This window comes from Papaver somniferum, chromosome 3 (assembly GCF_003573695.1).
Source record: "Papaver somniferum cultivar HN1 chromosome 3, ASM357369v1, whole genome shotgun sequence".
In the NCBI taxonomy this organism is placed as follows: domain Eukaryota; kingdom Viridiplantae; phylum Streptophyta; class Magnoliopsida; order Ranunculales; family Papaveraceae; genus Papaver; species Papaver somniferum.
The window spans coordinates 21996262-22016735 of record NC_039360.1 but is presented as its reverse complement, the minus strand read 5'-3'; the positions used below and the strand labels follow the sequence as shown (position 1 = coordinate 22016735).

At 36.9% G+C, this 20474-nt stretch overlaps 1 pseudogene; it reads right to left on the bottom strand.

Moving 5' to 3' along the window:
- Positions 1 to 10769: 10769 nt before the first annotated feature.
- LOC113359146 lies at positions 10770 to 11511 on the bottom strand (annotated as a pseudogene).
- Positions 11512 to 20474: the final 8963 nt, after the last annotated feature.

Sequence of the window (20474 nt, the reverse complement as noted above, 5' to 3'; positions counted from 1 at the left end):
TTGGGATAAGAGAACAATCTTAGTACATAACATTCTTACTCTGTAGTGGGGATTTATCGATACTAAGAAGATTGGCTCATCATTTAGTAACTTCAACTCTTCTAGAACGATTTTATTATTCTGTGTTTGTGTTTTTCTTAACTTTTTGTCACTTTTAGTTAGTTATCTTTATTTATTTTGGTGATTATTCTTAGTTAGTTATCTTTATTTATTTTGGTGATTATTTTGGTGATTTTGCATGGGATGGATGTGATTCAGATATTATTTGCTTTGCCAAATCTATGATGGCTACGTGTTTCTTACTTGGACTTGAATTAAGTTCCTTCAGAGAATATAGATCAGTTGAGCGAGAGCCCTTCCACACGGGACTATTGTATTGGAAGTGGTGATTTTTGCTCATCAAAATTTGAAAATCAGATGATATTTAAGAACGACTCATATTTTTTTACGTAATTTAAAAATTCCAATAATGTATCGGTGGTACATAATATTAGTTCATTTTATGCTTCAGAAAAAAAAAAATCTTGGGTTTATTGTACTCAATTTTTTTTATGGATTGTGCATCTAACCTTCATTTAATAGAAAAGTAAATACATTAAATAAATCAAACTAGATTTACATAAGAGGATTATTTCATGAGATTTCCAAATTCGTGAGCGAAGATTCAATCCGCTGACTTCCTACTTGAGAGTAAAAAAATAATTTTATGAAGCAATTTTTCTTAAAACAATTTAAATCTATTTTATTATTATACAACGACATACTAATACATTAATTGAACAGGTTGCTGTGCTAATCTACCAGCGAGCCTCATGGGTAACCTAGCCAAGGGAGCCGAAACGGGGGGGGGGGGGGGGGGGGGTGGGGGGGGGGGGGGGGGGGGGCTGAGATTGTGTCACAAGGGGGGCAAACTAACACTACCTTCCATGTTAATTCCTGCAATATTATGCCATTGGGGACTCGAACCTGTGACCTCCTGGAGCGCATTAAACTTTTGGGGAACGGGGATGACCAGCTGAGCTAGGGGCCCGTTATATGTCAGCTGAGCGCATTATTATATGTTTATTATTATTATTATTGTTATTAAATTATTGAAAATAAACATAAGTTCTATTACACTGAATTGGTTGGTAGCCGAGCCACAAGCTGGGCACCAACACCTTTCTGGATTGCTATGCCTATTCTATGAAATAAAAATCTACTGCTGCCACAATCAGCGTCCCTATTTGCAAGACAGTTCTTGAGTCGCTTCAAGAAACTCACTGTGTCATCTTCTAATTCACCCAAGGTGGTGCAAGCGATAACGCCGAATCCATACCTATGGGACTCACAATTAGCTAGGTACTTGTTGCGTTTGCGAAGAACCGCTTTGGCAATAGCCTGACCTGGAACGGACGAGCGTATGTCACCTGTGAAGGGCGAGACTCCGGTGACATCAAGGCATGTATCCTTCCCGTTTTCCCAATTGTAAACCAACAAGTCAGCAGGAAGGTATTGTTCTCAGCGGAACTAAGGCCAAGTGATATTTCCTTTCTGGCTGATACCCCAGCACAAAAGCAAATATCCACATTGATATCTCGCACCACATCATGCCTGAATTTGAGGCCAACTTCGCTTGCGCAATGTAATGCATGGTCTCCATATATGTCCATGTCTCTATTGCAGCTAGTGCAGCGACTACCAACAGGGAAGAGTGGAATACCCAAGCGGTAACTAAGAACACAACGGAATTATCTTGGGCCAAGAGTTTGGTTTAGCACACTGATTGGAATCGCAAGCAAGTAATCTTGGGCGTGCTTCAGTCTATTGCTTTGCCACAACACATTATCCCGTGCAGTCAGACTATACTCATTAGGCAGCTGCTTCTTCACGGCATCGAAGTATATTACTGCCAGTGAATGCATAGAATGCATGGGAAGAGGGGCAGTACTGTCGAAACTAAGTGAAGAAGGGGAGGCACCACAAACCTGGTTGAACTTTTGAACAACGTACTGGCATGTGGGGCTTGGTCCGTCTGGGGAAATATTATTCAACATAACTCGTTGGACTGGTTGCGTTTGGAACTGGGAGGCCAAGTAACAATAATGAGACGTATCTGACATAATGTAGATGCCCAGGCCGCCGTCTCGGATTGGAAGAGTGGCCAGGAGAAACTGTAAAGGGCCAAAGCCAGCACCATCGGCAGTCACTAACAGTCGCAGGTATTGAAACAGGTGATCATCGTAGTGTGTTTTGGCTTGATCCAAGGCTAACGGATTCGTTGTATGCATCATGAAATACAACTTAGACACGCCAGAACAGTTGCGCAACAAAAGGAGTTCGCATTGGGGATCTTTAAGCCTCTTAACATTGTCCATTAGTCGAAGTGTCTTGTCCACTCTTTGCATGACCATGTCTTTGCAAAACTAGAGGTTAGAAATAATTGGCCCTCCTAGTAATTTGACCCCTAACGGAGGTCTGCTGATGTTGTGCGGAAACACGTCTTCGCTAAGGCTTCTCGGATCCGTCAGCGGCCAATATACTTCAGTTTTGATAACGTTCAGATGGAGACCTCTGGAGATTCCTTCTCTTTGGATGATGCGTAAGGCTTTGGAGACTTCCATGGTATCTCCAATGATGGTTTCGTCGTCCAAATACCAGGCTTGCAAGTCTAGGATACATTGAGAAGCAATCTCTTTCGCGATAGGATGTAGTGTGAGTGCGAAAATTAGGGGACCAAGTGGGTCGCCCTGTTGCACCCCTTGAGCTTAGGAGAGAATGACTTAGTTGTAGTATAGCCTAGCTGGATGTGCGTAGCAGAATTCAACCCAGTATGAAATCGCAGGGCATCGTGTACGGACTTCCCTAATTAGTGCAGTTCTGTCAACCATATTAAAGGCGTTGGAGAAGTCGACGAGTAGCATCGAGATACCACTCACATTACCTTTCAGTTCCATGAGCCATTTAACTGAGTGAACTATTCTCTCACCACCACATGGCACTCCAACCCCAAATTGAAAGTCACCGAGGTACGCTTCCATTTCTCTTCCAACGCTTGTAGCCTCCAGCTTAGACACTAAACGTCTCCAAATTGTGCCTACTGCGATAGGACGCAGAACACCACCTGGTTTCTGCAGCGGTGTGAGCGGAGCACTCGCAATGTATTCGCCAAGAGCAGAGGGGAAACGGCCAGCCAGCGAAAGGTTAACCACTTTGGTTAAAGAGGAGAGTAGTTCATCTGCGACAGCATTGGGTGCACCACTCATTGCGTCTAGGAGGTGTTGAGCTCTCAAGCCGTCTCTCCCACATGATGTTCCCTTGGGGAAGCTCTTTATAGCCTTTAAAACTGCTGCTGAGTTAACTGTGATTGCATCGCAGGGAATGGGCTCAGCAGGAATGGAAGGTGGAGGTGCGGAAGGGTGATTTTGCATCAATTCAAGCAAAGTAGCGTCGTCACAGGGAGAAACACCATTAAAGGAGATGACTCTAATGGCGGCAGTATAATGTTCATATGACATCTTCTTTTTGCAGGCGTCTATGTTTGCACAATCCTGTGATTTTTTCTTGTTCGGCTTACTCACCTTTGTGCATTTTGGCTGAGCTAACAGTGTGTTAATCAATGTCAGGAAGCCATTGGATTCCTTCCAGTCAAGCAAATCTTGGCTAATAGAGGCAACTTGCAACTTTTTCTTGTTCCCTGATCGTTCTTCGGAGGAGCTTTTGGGGTTGTACCGATTAAGAGTGCATATGGGGAGTAGTAATAGTTTTATCCAGGAAGACATCTCCCTGTGGTTAAGAATAATAACATCTAAACAGGCTTTGATGGTTCTTGAGAATTGCAACCGGCAGGGTGGAGGAATACTTACGATAGTGGTAAATTGTCGTTGAAAAGCTTCATTTAACAAGTCTAAGGAAATAGATAATGAAATATTCTCTACGGTGCTGGAGGATGGTGTATCAGTAACAACTGCTGGAGGTTTGACAATGTCTGAAATCAGAATATCGACATGCCTGCCATTAGATGGCCCTGGAATAACTATGTTGTTGTGTGTGCATGATTTCTTCCATGCATGCAGGATCATGCAACGACTGTAGAGCCAACAACGCAGTTGTTGTAATACACACTCCCAAGATGTGTAGATGTTCCTGTCGGTGCTCAATCTGTCTCTACACTGTTGCTTAGCCATTTCAGAAGAAAAGTGACGATCATTGAGATTCCTCTGGAAAGAACTACGGACATATCCTCTGCCATTAACACCGTCTGTACATTCATCAAAACTACGGAAAGGGCAATGAATACGATCACCCTGGCAAGGCGATGATTGCGTTAGACGGCTGTTGCAGGCAGGTGCAGGCGAGATGGGAGATGCAGTAGGGTTTGCAGATGAAGCAAGGACACTTCGAGGCCTAGGCATGGTAGTAACTGCAAGTAACCGTCGAACTAGTACCAAGATTGTAGAGATCGGCAGGAGAAAATGGCATCGTTCGGAAGATCGTAACAAGGGGATTGGAAAGAGGAGGATTAGAAGAAAAACCGTGAAGAAATTCTTGAGATTTTTCCCGGAAGAGAATTCAGGCTTTCTGTCGCCTGGATATCGCCTGGACTTTCTCTCTCTTCACCCCTTATTATTATTATTATTATTATTTATTTATTTATTTATTTTATTATTATTAATCAAAATCAATATTACAAGAGATGGTGGGTAGCCTAGCAACAAGTTGGGCACCAACACCTTTTTGAATAACGATCCCTAACCTATGAAAAAGAGAATTGCCTATCTTGAAGTTGGCATCATGTCCTGCCATGCAATTCCTTAATCTCTTCAGGAAAGTTAAGAAATCCGTACTAAGCTTACCAAAAGTGGAGAAAGCCAAAACACCGAACCCATACCCGAGAGAAGTGCAAACATTAAGATAAAATGGTTAACAATTATTATTATTATTATTATCATTTTGTGTTGTTAACAAGAAATGTAGTAAAGTGAAATTCTCTTTTTTGGTAGAATAATATGGCTTAAATAGATAATTAATTGGCGGGTTAGATTTTACTTTTGCAGTAATAAAAGGGCCAAAATGTAATTGACTTTATTCACAAATAAATTTTTTTATCAGAAAGTTACTACAAATATGTTACAAAGTGTTTTTGGTGACAAATAGACTAACAAACTCAAACTGGATTAAATCTCCACGAATGAAGAAAGCTTACCCTTTTCTAATTTAATCATGCTTTCATTTATCTTTCTCAAAATCAGAGTATATATATGCATTATTTATTATTTTAGACAATTTCAGATTCTGATTCCCCGTCTTTGATAGTTCAAATTGTTAACCATTTTATCTTAATGAAATACTAACATAATTGCATCACATAATCGAGACGAAAAAATTTATAAAAAATCGAGCGGCCAAACGATAAAGTAAAGGCATTTAATGATTGGATGGATCAAAAGAGACAGAAATATTAGTTTTAAATTTTTAAAAATATCGAAATTTGGAGAGATACCACAGTAATTGAACTTTTAATTAGCTTATGAAGTTGGAGTAGATACCATAACATTTGAAGCCTTTGTATGCAATTGTTTTGTGAAAATGAATCGATTATATTGATTTTTTATCAGTTTATTAAGTGTTGTGTTATTAAGGTCATAACCTTATTAAATTTATATTATTTATAGTAATATATTTTTCTTTTATTTTTAATGATATAAACTATAAAGTTTAAAATGTAGATCCAATACACGTGAGAAATAAACCACATGCGAGAAACATACCCGTGCATCGCACGGGTGAAAAACTAGTTTTGTTTAGTGATTAAGATAATTTTTAGAAATATAAAGGTTATTTAGATGATTTTTTGGATCATGGTTCGGCGAAACAAGTTGAGGTTCGCCTCACATCTATGAGCCGAATCTACCAATTGATGAACGACTCGGCTCACTGAATCTGTTTACTGCATGCGCCGAACCTATAATTTTCAATTCCAACCCTTTTGCTAGACACTAGTTCGGCTTATATTAAAGTTTCATAGTAAGCCGAACAACATCCTGAATAGCCCGGAAAAAAAAATAATTACTGGTTCGGCTTGTATTTCGAAAGTCGTATGAGCCGAACATCAATTTGTTATTTTTTTGGGTTAAAATATTGTTATTGGTTCGGCACATATTGAGAATATCGTAATAGCCGAACCTCGTAAATGTGCTAGGTTCGGCACATATTAATGATTATCGAATACGCCGAACCCCTATGCATCTTTATCTGTGACTAGGTTCGGCTTGAAATTTCATGAAATTTCATGCCGAACTGTTCATATACACTTACAGGAAGCTTTTGTGAAGAACAGTTCGGCTAAAAACGCAACTCAATTTTGAGTCGAACCCAACTCTGTAACCGTCATTTAATCGATGAAAAACAACAAATAGGATATTGGGTTTGTAAAACTTACTTTCGTATCCTCATTTCCGGAGTTGGAGATGCAGTTGGTTCAATTTCTGGTTCTTGGTGGTTGATTTTCAGTTTCTACACCTTCATCTTCAATTGGTTCTTCTTCTTCAATTGATGGATTAGAAGACGATTTGGTTTGCCTAGTCCCTGCTTTTCTTTGTACGAGTCATTATGTGGTTGAGTTTAATCGACGATCAAATTTTTACAAATCGATAATTAATCACGATGATGAATTTTTTTTTCGCAGGAGGGGGAAGAGTTCGGCTAGAGGAGGAGGAAGAAAAAGAGATGTTAAGGGAAACTAATTTTGATTTTTTAGAAAACTGATTTTAGATTTTTGTATTAAGGGTATATAGGTAATTGAACTACCCATAGGGTACCCCTTATAAGGTCACCCAAGATGGGACTATTGTTTTGTATGCATAGAAAGATTTAGGTATGCCCAAAATCAGGGTTCATAATAAAAAAGAAAAAGTTGATTCGGATTTTATTCGGGAGGAAGGTGTAAGAACGTCAATGGGCTTATTCATTTTATCATGGGCTCACTCATTCATTCATTGGAGGCCCGTTTCATCCATCGAGAAAAGTCACCTAGTTTCCGCCTTATTTTTGGGACTGACTTGCAGAAGCACTTTCAGTAATGGTATTTTTTTATTTTATTTTTTTAACGGTCCGTGAGTTATAATCCCAAAGGTGTCACTATCCATCCACAAAAAAAAACCCAAAACAAAAGTAACACAAAAACCCCAAAAAAACAAAATTTTGATGAAACCAATTTTGAAATTTGGGGTTTTTGTATCAATTTTTTAAAATTTGGGGGTTTTTGTATCAGTTTAGTTTAAGATGGAGTTTTAATGAATCTCAACATTTGAGTGGGGTTTTTGTACCACAAGTTTGGTCACCTTGAGTTTTTATGACTAGTTTTGTTTTTTTAATAGAAAGGAAGTTCAATTGATGAAGATGGAATTACAAAATTTTTTTGTCTTGTTGGATCAAAACATGGATCCAATCAGGAACATTATTAAACCAACTAAAACATAAAGAATGAGTTCTCGCAAATTTGGCTAACTCATCAGCAAGCTAACTCATCAGCATATGTTTTGCATTCCTATGAACATGATTGCAAACCCAGAAATCAAGAGTTTTAAGAAGCATTAAAGCATCACTTATTAGATTATAAGTCCATTTGACAGCTGATGATTTCCATTAAGAGCAACAACCACATTTGCACAATATCCCTCCAAATGTATATTCTTACATCCATTGTTTTTTGCCCACAATACCGCTTCTAATAAAGTTTGTGCCTCAGCATGTTCTGGGTCTATTGCAAGAGATGCACCTCCTCGCAGTCCATAACTATTACCTGCATCATTTCTACAAATCAGTCCCCAACCTGATAAGCAATTCTTATCCAAATGTATATTCTTCCATCCATTGTTTTTTAAAATATCATTTCCTGGAGGAAGCCATGTATGTACTATCTGTCTATTAGACTGATTTTGCATAGAAAGGCTTTCTCTTACCCTGTTCCAATCACCAAGCTGCATCAAAACATTATTAGCAACTTCAACAGGCACTAAAGTCTTGTTATAAAAAAAGTTGCACATCTGGATTTCCAAATGAGCCAAATAGTGAAACATACAACATCATATTGTTTAAAGTCTTTGGAGCCACTAATATTGGTTTATATAAAGAAGTTACATAACCATTGGTGAATGTCTTGGTTCTGAAGATAAGGAGTTAGTCTAGGATTTACCAAGTTCCAAATGGATCTAATATTTGTGCAGTCAAAAAACAAGTGTTGTGGTGTTTCAGGAGGAATTCCACAGAAAGGGCGGGAAGCATCTTGATGTCTAGTGTCTCTAGCCTCTAGATTTTCTAGGTAAACATTTATGCATGAATTTCCAGCCAAAATGGTGGACTCTAGGTAAAAGTTTATGCTTCCAAAAAGATTTCCAGCAGATCAGAAGATTTTTCTTTGTTGGTTTAGCAACTAGCTTCTTATTAAAAATGACATTATAAGCAGACTTAGCAGTGAAGTGACCATTACTGGTTGGTTCGCATCTAATTCTATTTTTTCCTACAAGAGGAATTCTGATTCTAGTTATATCATTGATTGTGTTATCATCAAACAAAGTTTTTAAAGTATCAACCTTACAGGTCTTCCTATCCTGATCAATTAATTGACTAACAATAGACATACCAGAAGAGAAGAAGTGGGAAGGTGGAGGGTTGTGTCTAACTGGAATCCAATTGTCCTTCCATATAGACACAATGGAATCATCACCTATTTTCATAATGTAATGCTTCTTAACTATCTTAAGACCAGTGCATATACCTTTCCAAATCCAAGATCCCCTGTTCATTGAAACTGTAAGTTAAAGGATTAACATTATCAAAATACTTACCTTTTAGGATGATAGACCTAAGTTCATCAGGAGAAGTCACCATTCTCCAATCCAACTTAGTAAGGAGAGCTATGTTTAAAATATAATTCCTCCTAATATTAAGCCCACCCAGCTCTTTGGGAAGAACAATATCAGTCCAACCTTTTGAGTAGTAACCTCTCTCATTTTCTTTTTTCCTCCACCAAAAAATTCATTTGTATATTGTTTATCTTATCAGTCAGTTCCTTAGGCATAGGGAAGACAGCTAAATAATGGCTAGCTAAGCTACCTAGCACAGCTTGGTTCATCACAGTTCTACCAGGAGGAGATAAGAAGATAAAATCCCAAATATGAAGTCTATTTCTATAACTATCCAGAAGATGAGCAAAGGATTCAAAGACATTCTTAAAAGAAGAGGTACACCTAAGTATTTTGATTCCAAAGACATTATTTTGATTCCAAGAATATTAGAGATATCATTCTTAACATTGCTAGGCACCTTATTGCTAAAAGCTAGGGCTTATAGCAGGATGAGAGAAAACAACTAAGAGTTATCTTATACTATAATGAAAGAAAACAACTAAGAGTTATCTATAAAAGGAATTGTAAATAGTATTAGAAGGTTGGGAATTTTAGGGCTTATAGCAGGCTGAGAGTAAGAGTTATCTTATACTATACTGAGAGCTTGTACTCATCATTCATCTATAGTGAAATCATCCCCGTGGACCTAGGTTTTAACACTGAACTACGTAAATCGCATGTGTCTCTTTACTTTGCTTATTTAATCATGAATGTTAACCTTATATCTCATATGCTTGCTTCGTAACTTTGATTGTATAGCTTTAGGATTATTATTTGGGTGTACTGTGGGTTTTCCTGCAGCTACATTTTTTCCATTAGAAACGGGGAAAGAGTAAAAGACTTATCCTACCTAGGTGTTTGATTTTCCACAAAACGATAGATCTTGAGTTTTTTTTTGGTAGTCTATTTAATTGAAGTCAGTGAGTTTTTAAGGTTTCATTTAAAAAAAGTTATAAATATAATTAAGTTCAAAAAAAAGCATGGACTATGGTTAAGAGAAACCTTATTTTTCCTTCCTTTATTGTTTTTATTTATGTTTCTCGCTTTAATTATCTTTATGCGTTTTTGAAGTCAAAATGTGAGGATATCTTCCGCTCTGAGGAAACTAGTGTTGAAGATAATTTGCAGTAGGTAGTTTTTTTATTATTTCTTTTTCTGAAGCATTTTTTTGTGCTACTGATGTACAATAAACTATTATTTCAGCCAAATAAATTTTGGATCGTTCTCTGGAACCGTTTTTGTTGCTAAACTCACTCGAGAAAATGCAATTTTTAGATCACATTTTAAGTTTTAACCGAAGTTCTTGTTGTTGCATTGCTCTCAATTCTGCTGAATATTCTTAAAACTGGATGGGTTTTGGGTTTAAAATTGGAGACGTTTCACATGTAGTAGTGTAGAATCTTATATGCATTTTCGTGAATATTGTTTGTACTTTTTTTTTAACTTTTTAATAAAATTTTAACCTTTGAAGTGTCAAGGAAAATAATTCTTATCTTTAATGAGAATTTTTATTCAATGAAACTTCCATGTTTTTAGCAAAAAAAAAAAAAAGAAAAACAACTTAGTGATTCTATTGGAATCACATTCCCACGTGTAATAACAATTTAGTGGGGTTTTCTTCACACCTGGGTAATGACTAATGAGTAGAAATTATTAGAAATGAAAACTAATATCAATGTTAAAGCTACAATCTCTTTTATACTTAAACAATGGAGTAATATAAAGCTCAGAAATCTATTGAAGGGATAGTTTATTTGTTCCTCCTGCTACTGCTGCGGCTAGGTTGATGGTCGGCGAGGAGATATGAAGACTAAAACTACTTAGTGAGTGCCTCATATACAACTACTACTAACCTTAGAAGCCAAAAACAAGCAGTACCACTTAATAGCGGTAATTCTTATGTGTTTCTTCAACATAAATTTGAAACATATTATTCGAGTTGATTTGATTCCAAATAAAACGTTTTACCTCACTAAACAAAAGAAAAGATTCTTGGAAATTAGGCTTCAAGTAGAAAGCATGGATTACGTTGTAGTACTCGACCAAATAAGCTTCTTTACCAAAACTCTTCAAACCCTCATAATACCCTTTGCCAATCTTGTAACGGATCCAATCCACCGATGAAATCCAACGTCGCAGGAAATGCTTTTAGTTTGGATATATCAGTTTTAGAGTTCGGGTCGAAAACATTTACAGCTTCATGATCACGGTTGGACCCTTCTGGTACAAACATTATCCAGTGCATGTCGCTGTGCTGGATAGAAGGTACCAATGGAGCTCCCTGGAGTTGTATCTCATATTCCGTCCTCTCTTCTCCGCTGAAAAAAGGTTGAATCGCAACTAACCCAATCACTTTAACTTTCCGAAACTCACTGGCTTTAGAAGCCCACCGGACGACGTCGTGATGCGCTATGTTACCTCCTACACTATCTCCAACGAGAGAACAACGTGATAGATCTGCATTCGACGGTAATCCGCTGAGGTCATTCTTGTCAAGGAATTTCAAAGTGTCGAATCCATCATCATACTGAAATGGAAACCGGTATTCTGGGGTGAGCCGGTAGTTGACAAAGACAACGATAGCTGGAACTTTGCGAGCAATACGTGGACAGACTGCATCATATATTTACATCAGCATACAAATTCCTTTTCAAAATGTTGAGGAATATTACGTGTAAACATATCTATACATTGATGTTTCTAGTTTATACATGGCACTGGGAACTTACTATCGCAATTCAGTTATAAGGTCTAGATCACGATTTGGTTAGGATGAAAATTAATCCTTAATAGATTAACACGTGGTGCAACAAAAAAAAAATGTCTATCAATTGAGCCTCACACTCACCTTCTTCTTCTTATTTTTTTCCTTTTTATTTCTGTGTTCTTTTATAATTATGAAATCATTTCGTGGAGGGATGAAAATGGAGAAATTTTACAATGGTTAATGAAATAGATGTGAAAGTAGTTTCCTTTACTCACTTATTATATTTCAAAGATCTATTTATCATCTGGGCTTGGCAGAGCGATAAGATGTAATTGTATGCGAAAAAATCACATACAAACAAAAAGTCATGTTATACAGAAAAATTATATGTAAAATGGCAAATATTCATATGCAAAAAGTAAAATTTCTATCACCTTTGTTTATTAACACATGAAACAAGTTCCCATAATTAATTAAGGCACCTTAGTTAATACTAATGCACAAAATATAATACATTAAATACGAGAGCTGTAGACAGAGATTCGAATGTTGCTGCTGCCATTATAGGGTGAAGTTGGAGCTTGGGTTAGCTGGAAATTCTGCGATCATGAAGACATGATGAAGGAGCTCGAGTTTGCTGCCATTATTGGCTACTGTTACTTCAGATAATACTCGGTGATGGAGTGTTGCAGTAGAGGAGAGGACGAGCTGTTGGTTGATAATGAAGAATAAGTTGCTGCCATTGATGCATCGATGAAGGAACAGAGTTGAACAGGGAAATGACAGGTGATCGGAGTTTGGGTTGCTATCGACAAAATAATGGAGCGTGGTCTGTGGTTCGCCGAGTCTGCAGAGAAGAGAACGAAGGAGTAGTGAGGTTATGACGTCATTGAGAGGACTACCCAGCACGTACAAATCAGAAGAGAAGAAATAGGCGAGCACGTGAAGACGTGTGGTGGAGGAGCCTGTTTGCAGTCCGTTTGCAGAGTGTTGACGCGTAGAGAGGAAGGTGATGATTGTATGCACTGCGGAGCATCGAGGTTATATAGATTGACGGTGAAGATGAAGTTAAAAAGGTTCCTCATAGGATCGAACGGATCAGAAGCCGTGCATCTTTAATAAAACGTGGTCCGCTACACCTAATTATGAACACCTGTTTTGGGATAAACTCCACCGACTTTCTTCTCTATCTCGCACGAGAATTTTGGATCGACTAGGGTATTGGAAGGCTATATATAGCCTTGTGCAGCCGAGCTTCAGATACAACTTTTATAGAGAAAAATACAGAAAAATAGTGAGAAGAGAAAGGTTATTTATTTCATATTTTAGGGTTTATCCCTTAGGTGGAAACTAAGTTATTTTTCTTTTTTTATTTCATACATATTTTTCATGGATTTTAGTAAATTCATGTGTAACTAATTTTACTGATTAAGGATGATTTCAAAGTCCTGCATAATGGAATTCTATTTTTTTTTACAAGTTTATTTTAAGTTGATTTTTCTTGTCGATTATCTCTATTAATTTTAGTGTCTAAGATTATTATTGGGTTATTCAATTGGCCATTTGAATTAATCTGGAAGTAATTCTGTTAGAGAAAATGAGTTTATAAAATAGTTTGGTTTTTGGTCTTGGTGAGATTGAAACTTAGGATCTATTGGTCACTAAGGACACTAGCTCATTTTCACTATTTATGAATGAACCTTTAGTCCCACATAGGGAAAAGTAAAGATGATACCTCTCCATAAGTATTGAAAATTTTGATATTAGAGTGGCCCTTGGGTCATTAGCACTTTTGTGCGAGGGAGAGGACTTAGGCAATGGGCTAGTTGGTGCAATCACACATTTTCACACACGTGCGGTGCTTCGCACCGAAGCACGCACTCCGCCGCCGCCGTCCGTACGGGCTCGGGCTCGGGTGTGGACTTATCTTTTTTGGCAAAACTTCTTTTGAATTTTTGAATTAATACTTAAAAGATTTCAAACAAAATAAATCTTTGGGGGACATTATGTCTATGCATGCATGAACGTTTTATATTTATTATGCATGAACGTTACATCAACATTATGATGCATGAACGTTTTATATCAACATTATGATGCATGAACGTTTTATATCGACATTATGATGCATCAACGTTTTAAACCGTTTGGAAATTAATTCTAATTGTTTTAATGCGCGTTAATGAGACCTCTCTCACTTCTACCCTATATAAGTTGATCATTTTTTTTTCATTTCAATTTGTGTCCAGAAGAGCTACTATCCTTTTCTTTTCGTCTTCTCCCCCTGTGTGGTCCTTTGTTTTCATTCTGTGCGCAATTGATGTTGAGGTCGTAAGAGTGGGAAAGTACTGTAGTGCTAACAGTGCTTGCAACGGGCAGTTTTATCCTGGATACGACTTGACCACAGGGTATAAGCATCACTCATTTTTGAGGCGTACCGGTCAACTATCGTGTTAAGGACAGCGTGTTGAACACGTGACTCTGTCCTCTGTGTGCTGTCCATTTGAGTGTTCATTTACCTTTCAGAAATTAATCAATTTTATTCTAACATCTTTCTTGAGTGTTTTATTGTTACAGACGCAACAATCTTAACACGATAGTTGTTTTTTTTATCTGTAACAATGGGTAAGAACAATGTTGATGGATCAGCAAAATTTTCTGGGGAACTCATAAAGAAGATAAGTAATAATAATATTTGTTTATTTGATTGTTCCTTGCATTTAACTATTGCGCTCAACAATCTTAAGACATTAGTTATTTGTAATAATCGAAAATGGTTGGTCTTGTGAATCATGGATGTTAATTGTGGAGTGAAAAACAAAAAACGAATTCTTGGCCAGCTGTAGAGTTTCGAATTTATCTCTCAACATAGAAGGAATTTCGATGACCCCTTTTGACACAACGTAGTAGACATCCTGATAATTACCTGCGTAAAATTTCAGAATTTTTGGAGTTGTAAATTTTTTTTTTTGATATTTTACAAAACAGAAAAACATTTCTGAAAATTCTGACAAGCAGAAATTTGTTGTTAACTAAATTAATTTTTGTGGGGTAACCATGAGTTTTTTGAAACGCTGATTCAAACGAAGTTTGTATATCTAGATGTTATCTTCAAAACTCATATTTTACTTTCTGATTTGGAATTATGATTTGTGAATAAAGGTGTCATCTCCGAGGGACATGGCTAATAGCCGCATGTGGTTGGAAACAAATCTTCCAAAGATGGCAAAGGTGAGAACATCGAACGCAACACTAAGCGTGGTCTTCATAATAAAGGTATGTTTCGTAAACCTGAATCTAGCATTACTTTAATTAAGGGTGATTTTTATGTTTGTAAATTCCTAGCCATATGGCAGTAAATTGTAGACAACGTAAAAACCTTAATAAGTAGTAAGTTAATGCTAATTTAGTTGAAACAAACTAGAACGAGTTCAGTGGCATGATGTCGGAAGTTATTTTAATAACCAATGTGAGAGATATTGATGGGTGGACTTTGGAGCCACTAAGCATGTTTGCTGAAACAGAGACCTATTCACCTCCTATTAGAGGATAGGGGATGTCGAGAAACTCTATATGAGTAACTCATCTGCAACAGATGTTGCATAAAAGGAAAAGGTCGAGCAGAAGCTCATATCTGTAATATTCTCACATTGAATGAAGTTTTCATGTTCCGGGCATATGCAAGAATCTTGTATCTTTTTATGTTGTAGATGGTGAAAGATTGAAGATCTTATGAATTTAGAAAACTTGTTGTAACTAAGGGCAGTGATTTTTTAGGCGACGGTTATAAGACTTAGGGTCTTTATAAGCTTAAAGGAAAATCTGATAAAATGAACATAGTTGATTCTTGTGCTTTCTTTTGTGTGACTTTTACATGTAAATTATAAGTCAATGCATAAACTGGATAGCATAGGCTACGTACCCAGATTTAATTTGGATACTGAACACAAAAGTTAAATTCGCGTAGAATCAAAATATGATAAAAAAAACCTTTTAGCAAAATGTTCATAAAAATTCTAAACCCTTAGAATTAATTCACTCGGACCTATTTGACATGAATCCGGTTCAAACTAGAGGTGGTAAGAAATGGTTTATTACTTTTATAGACGACTGTACTAGGTATTGTCATATTTATTTGCTTAGAGGTAAGGATGATGCCTTAGAAGCATTTAAGAGGTAAAAACTAGAAGTTGAAAACCAATTAAATACTACCTTTAAAACCATTAGGTCTGACCGTGGTGGTGAGTACATAACTCCTATAGGATATTTCTGTGTAGAACATGGAAAAATACACGAGGTTACCCCTCCTTATTCACCTCAGTCGAATGGTGTAGATGAACGTAAGAACCGCACCCTTAAGGGGATGATGAATGCCATGTTAATTAGTTCAGGATTACGAACTTGTGGGGGGATTTAGCTGTCCTCTCAGCCTGTTATATCCTGAACAGAGTACCTTTTAAAGGATCAGATAAAACTCCATACGAATTGTGGAAAGGTAGACAACCTTCTTAAGCATACTTTAAAGTGTGGGGGTGTTTGGCTAAGGTTCAGATCCCTAAACCTAAAGCAACCAAGATAGGACCCAAAACTGTTGACTGTGTCTTCATAGGGTATCCTGAGCATACACCTGCATATAGATTTATGGTTGTGAATTCTGATATTTCTGAAATTGGTGTGAATACTATTATGGAGTCTAGGGATGTTATGTTTTTCTTTAAAATCTGACTCTCGTAAGAGAGGTGTTGATCCCCTAGATGTCCCTTCAACCAGTCAGACTTTACCTTTAGAGGAAGATGAAGTAGAATTTGATCCTAGGAGAAGTAAAAGGGATAGAACCAAAACCTCCTTTAGACCTGACTTCATAACACTAGCAGAGTCTGATCCTCAGACTTTGTAGTGAAAGGTTGTGAAAACAAAGTTTGTAAACTGAAAAAATGTTTGTATGGATTGAAACAAGCACCTAAACAATGGAATGAAAAAAATTTGATCATGTAATGTTTTCTAGTGGTTTTAGAATCAATGAATCTGACAAGTGTGTATATACTAAGCTTGTAAATGATGCATGTGTGATTGTATGCTTGTATGTTGATGATATGCTTATACTTAATACATGGATGTAATTAATTCCACTAAGAACATGCTGAATGAGAACTTTGACATGAAAGACTTAGGCCATGCAGATGTAATCTTAGGGATGAAAATTAGGAGAAATTCTAACGGTTATAGTCTTAGTCAATCTCATTATGTTGAATCTGTGCTTAGAAAATTCAATCATTTTGATTGTAAACCTGCTTATACTCCGAATGATCCTTGTTGTAAACTCAAAAAGAACATAGGTAATGGAGTATCACAACTTGAATACTCACAAGTTATAGGAAGTCTGATGTATTTGATGAACTGTACTAGGCCAGACATTGCTTATGCTGTGAGTAGGTTAAGTAGGTATACTTGTAATCCAGGGCAGGAACACTGGGATGCACTTTTTAGAGTGTTGAGGTATTTGAAATACACGTTGACCTTTTGTTTGAATTATGAAAGGTATCCTGCCGTCCTTGAGGGATTTTGTGATGCAAACTGGATATCAGACTCAGAGGAATCTAAGTCTACGAGTGGATATGTTTTCACTCTAGCATGTGGGGCTGTTTCTTGGAAGAGTTCCAAACAGACCTGCATAGCTCGATTCACTATGGAATCTGAGTTTATTGCGCTAGATAAAGCAGGAGAGGAAGCCGCTTGGATAAGATGCTTTTTAGAAGACATTCCTCTCTGGCATAGGCCTGTGCCGGCTATATCTATACATTGTGATAATCAAGCTGCCATAGATAAAGCTAAAAACAACTACTATAACGGGAAGTTTATACATATAAAAAGAAGACATGATACCCTAAAACAACTAATCTCAAAAGGCGTTATTTCCATTGATTGGGTTAAGTCCAAGGAGAATATCGCGGACCCTTTGACGAAAGGTTTGTCCAAGGAGATAGTTAGTAATGCATCTAAGGGGATGGGGCTTAGGCTCATTAAATAAACTTGCCATGAAGGATACTCAACCTTGCTGACTGGAGATCCCAAGATCAAGGTTTCGAATGAGAAACTAATTTGTGGCGGGTCAAGGTAAACACTATCAGAGAATTCATTCTCTGCCCCTTCCCTATGGTGTAGACGTGATAGTGTGACTGCATGTGAGGATGACTTTCTATTAAGTCTTAATGAGTTCTATAGTTTCAATTTTAGATTGAAGTGGGGTGTTGCAGTAAACACTCTTGATAGAACTCACCTATCTGAATGTGGAAGTGGGTCGCTTCCTATGAGAAGAGAGCTGATTCTCTAGAGCATTCGGAGAAATGGGATTTGTCCAGGGCCAAAAAGGACACAACGACACGAACTCGACAGCACCTAGAGAGATATCACGCGTGGTTATTATCGCGGATTACACCAAATGATGGTAGTTCAAGACATCGCGTTCACTGTCCATCAAGTAGTTCCGGCAATTTCTCACTAAGCAAAGGTTTAAGACCTCATGGACACCTCTTTCCTAAGTGGTACTTCTCGTTTTCCGTTTTCTGATTTTTTATCGGTATTTCATTCATGTGGGAGATTGTTAGAGAAAATGAGTTTATAAAATAGTTTGGTTTTTGGTCTTGGTGGGATTGGAACTTAGGATCTATTGGTCACTAAGGACACTAGCTAATTTTCACTATTTGTGAATGAACCTTTAGTCCCACATAGGGAAAACTAAAGATGATACCTCTCCATAAGTATTGAAAATTTTGATATTAGAGTGGCCCTTGGGTCATTAGCACTTTTATGCGAGGGAGAGGACTTAGGCAATGGGCTAGTTGGTGCAATCACACATTTTCACACACGCGCGGTGCTTCGCACCAAAGCACGCACGCCGCCGCCGCCGTGCCTGCGGCCGGGCCTGGCTCGGGTTCGATTTCGGGTGTGGGTGTGGACTTATCTTTTTTGGCAAAACTTCTTTTGAATTTTTGAATTAATACTTAAAAGAATTCAAACAAAATAAATCTTTGGGCGACATTATGTCTATGCATGCATGAACACTTTATATTTATTATGCATGAACGTTACATCAACATTATGATGCATGAACGTTTTATATTTATGATGCATGAACGTTTTATATCAACATTATGATGCATGAACGTTTTAGATCGACATTATGATGCATCAACGTTTTAAACCGTTTGGAAATTAATTCTAATTGTTTTAATGTGCGTTAATGAGACCTCTCTCACTTCTACCCTATATAAGTCGATCATTTTTTTTCATTTTAATTTGTGTCCAAAAGAGCTACTATCTCTTCCTTTCGTCTTCTCCCCCTGTGTGGTCATTTGTTTTCATTCTGTGCGCAATTGCTGTTGAGGTCGTAAGAGTGGACAAGTACTGTAGTGATAACAGTGCTTGCAACGGGCAGTTTTATCCTGGATACGACTTGACCACAGGGTATAAGCATCACTCATTTTTGAGGCGTACCGGTCAACTATCGTGTTAAGGACAACGTGTTGAACACGTGACTCTGTCCTCTGTGTGCTGTCCATTTGAGTGTTCATTTACCTTCCAGAAATTAATCAATTTTATTCTAACATCTTTCTTGAGTGTTTTATTGTTACAGACGCAACAAATTCTTCTATTAGTATTGGGATTGGTGATACGTGTAATAGTCACTCCATTTCATACACAAGTAGTACATCGCAAAAGATGACAGAGGGAATCTATTAAGCAATTGTGTATAGAGATGACACTAGTAAGCAGATCGAGCTTATGCGTCTGATGCTAGGATCAACCTAATTCACAAAACGTAATGCATTCGATGGGTTACACCTTCAGAGCTTATTCATGGTGGCTTAGATGGATAAATATGGTAGTCGAGCGCTTCCGTATCCAGTGACAACAGGAATTCCGGGAATAGCAGAGCTTATTGCTATTCTACGGTTGGTGATAATAGAAAATTAATAAGAAATAAACGAGTATTTTATGTTCAGTGGCGGCGAATGATTCTTTAATCATCTTTGCTTTCTTTGTTATTATTTTTATTTTACTTTAATCAAACAATCCCCTCTTTTTGTGTTATTCTTTTATTACAATTTTGCTGAAAAAATAACCTATCAATTACACAGCTCTCTGTGGGAACGATCTTTACTACCGCTATATTACTAGTTAATTAGTGGGAAATATATCGAATAATTTGTTGCACTTACGACACGCACCATGAAGGTGCTCATAATTCTTCGAACAAGAATAAAGATGTTGGTACATGCTTGTTTTGTGGTTCTCATGATCACTTTCAACTGTATGTTTGCCTTTTAGAAAAGGTTTCACATATTTGCCACCTACATTTTTTTTATTTGCCACCCCTTTCAAAATATCAAAAATAATTCTCCTTTTCAATTTTATTTTTCCTATTTACCACCTATAAATATCAAAAGATTAATAGATTTCTTCATTAGTTTCCTTATTCATTAAAAAATCTCTTCTTCTTCATTATTAACCTCCTTTTTCATAAAAAAAAAACTATGAAAAATATTAATCCAGGTTAGAGTTCCTTTTAATTATGATTCACCAAAAAAAATTATTATTACTCTATCTTTTATCATATATAAACCAATTAATCAGCCAACAATTTATAAATTATTATTATACAAGACTCCATTTTAAAAAACTAAGGAAAAAATATCCATAACTTAAATGAATCTAAAATCAAACAAGATTAGTTTTGGTGTAGCTTTATGATACGTATATTTGTTTTAGATTTAACAAAACCAATAACGCTATTCAATTTGTTTATTTGTATGGATAATAGGTAATGTGCCTATGAATCATGGAATGATGACAGTATTCATTCTTTTTGTAAAATTGAT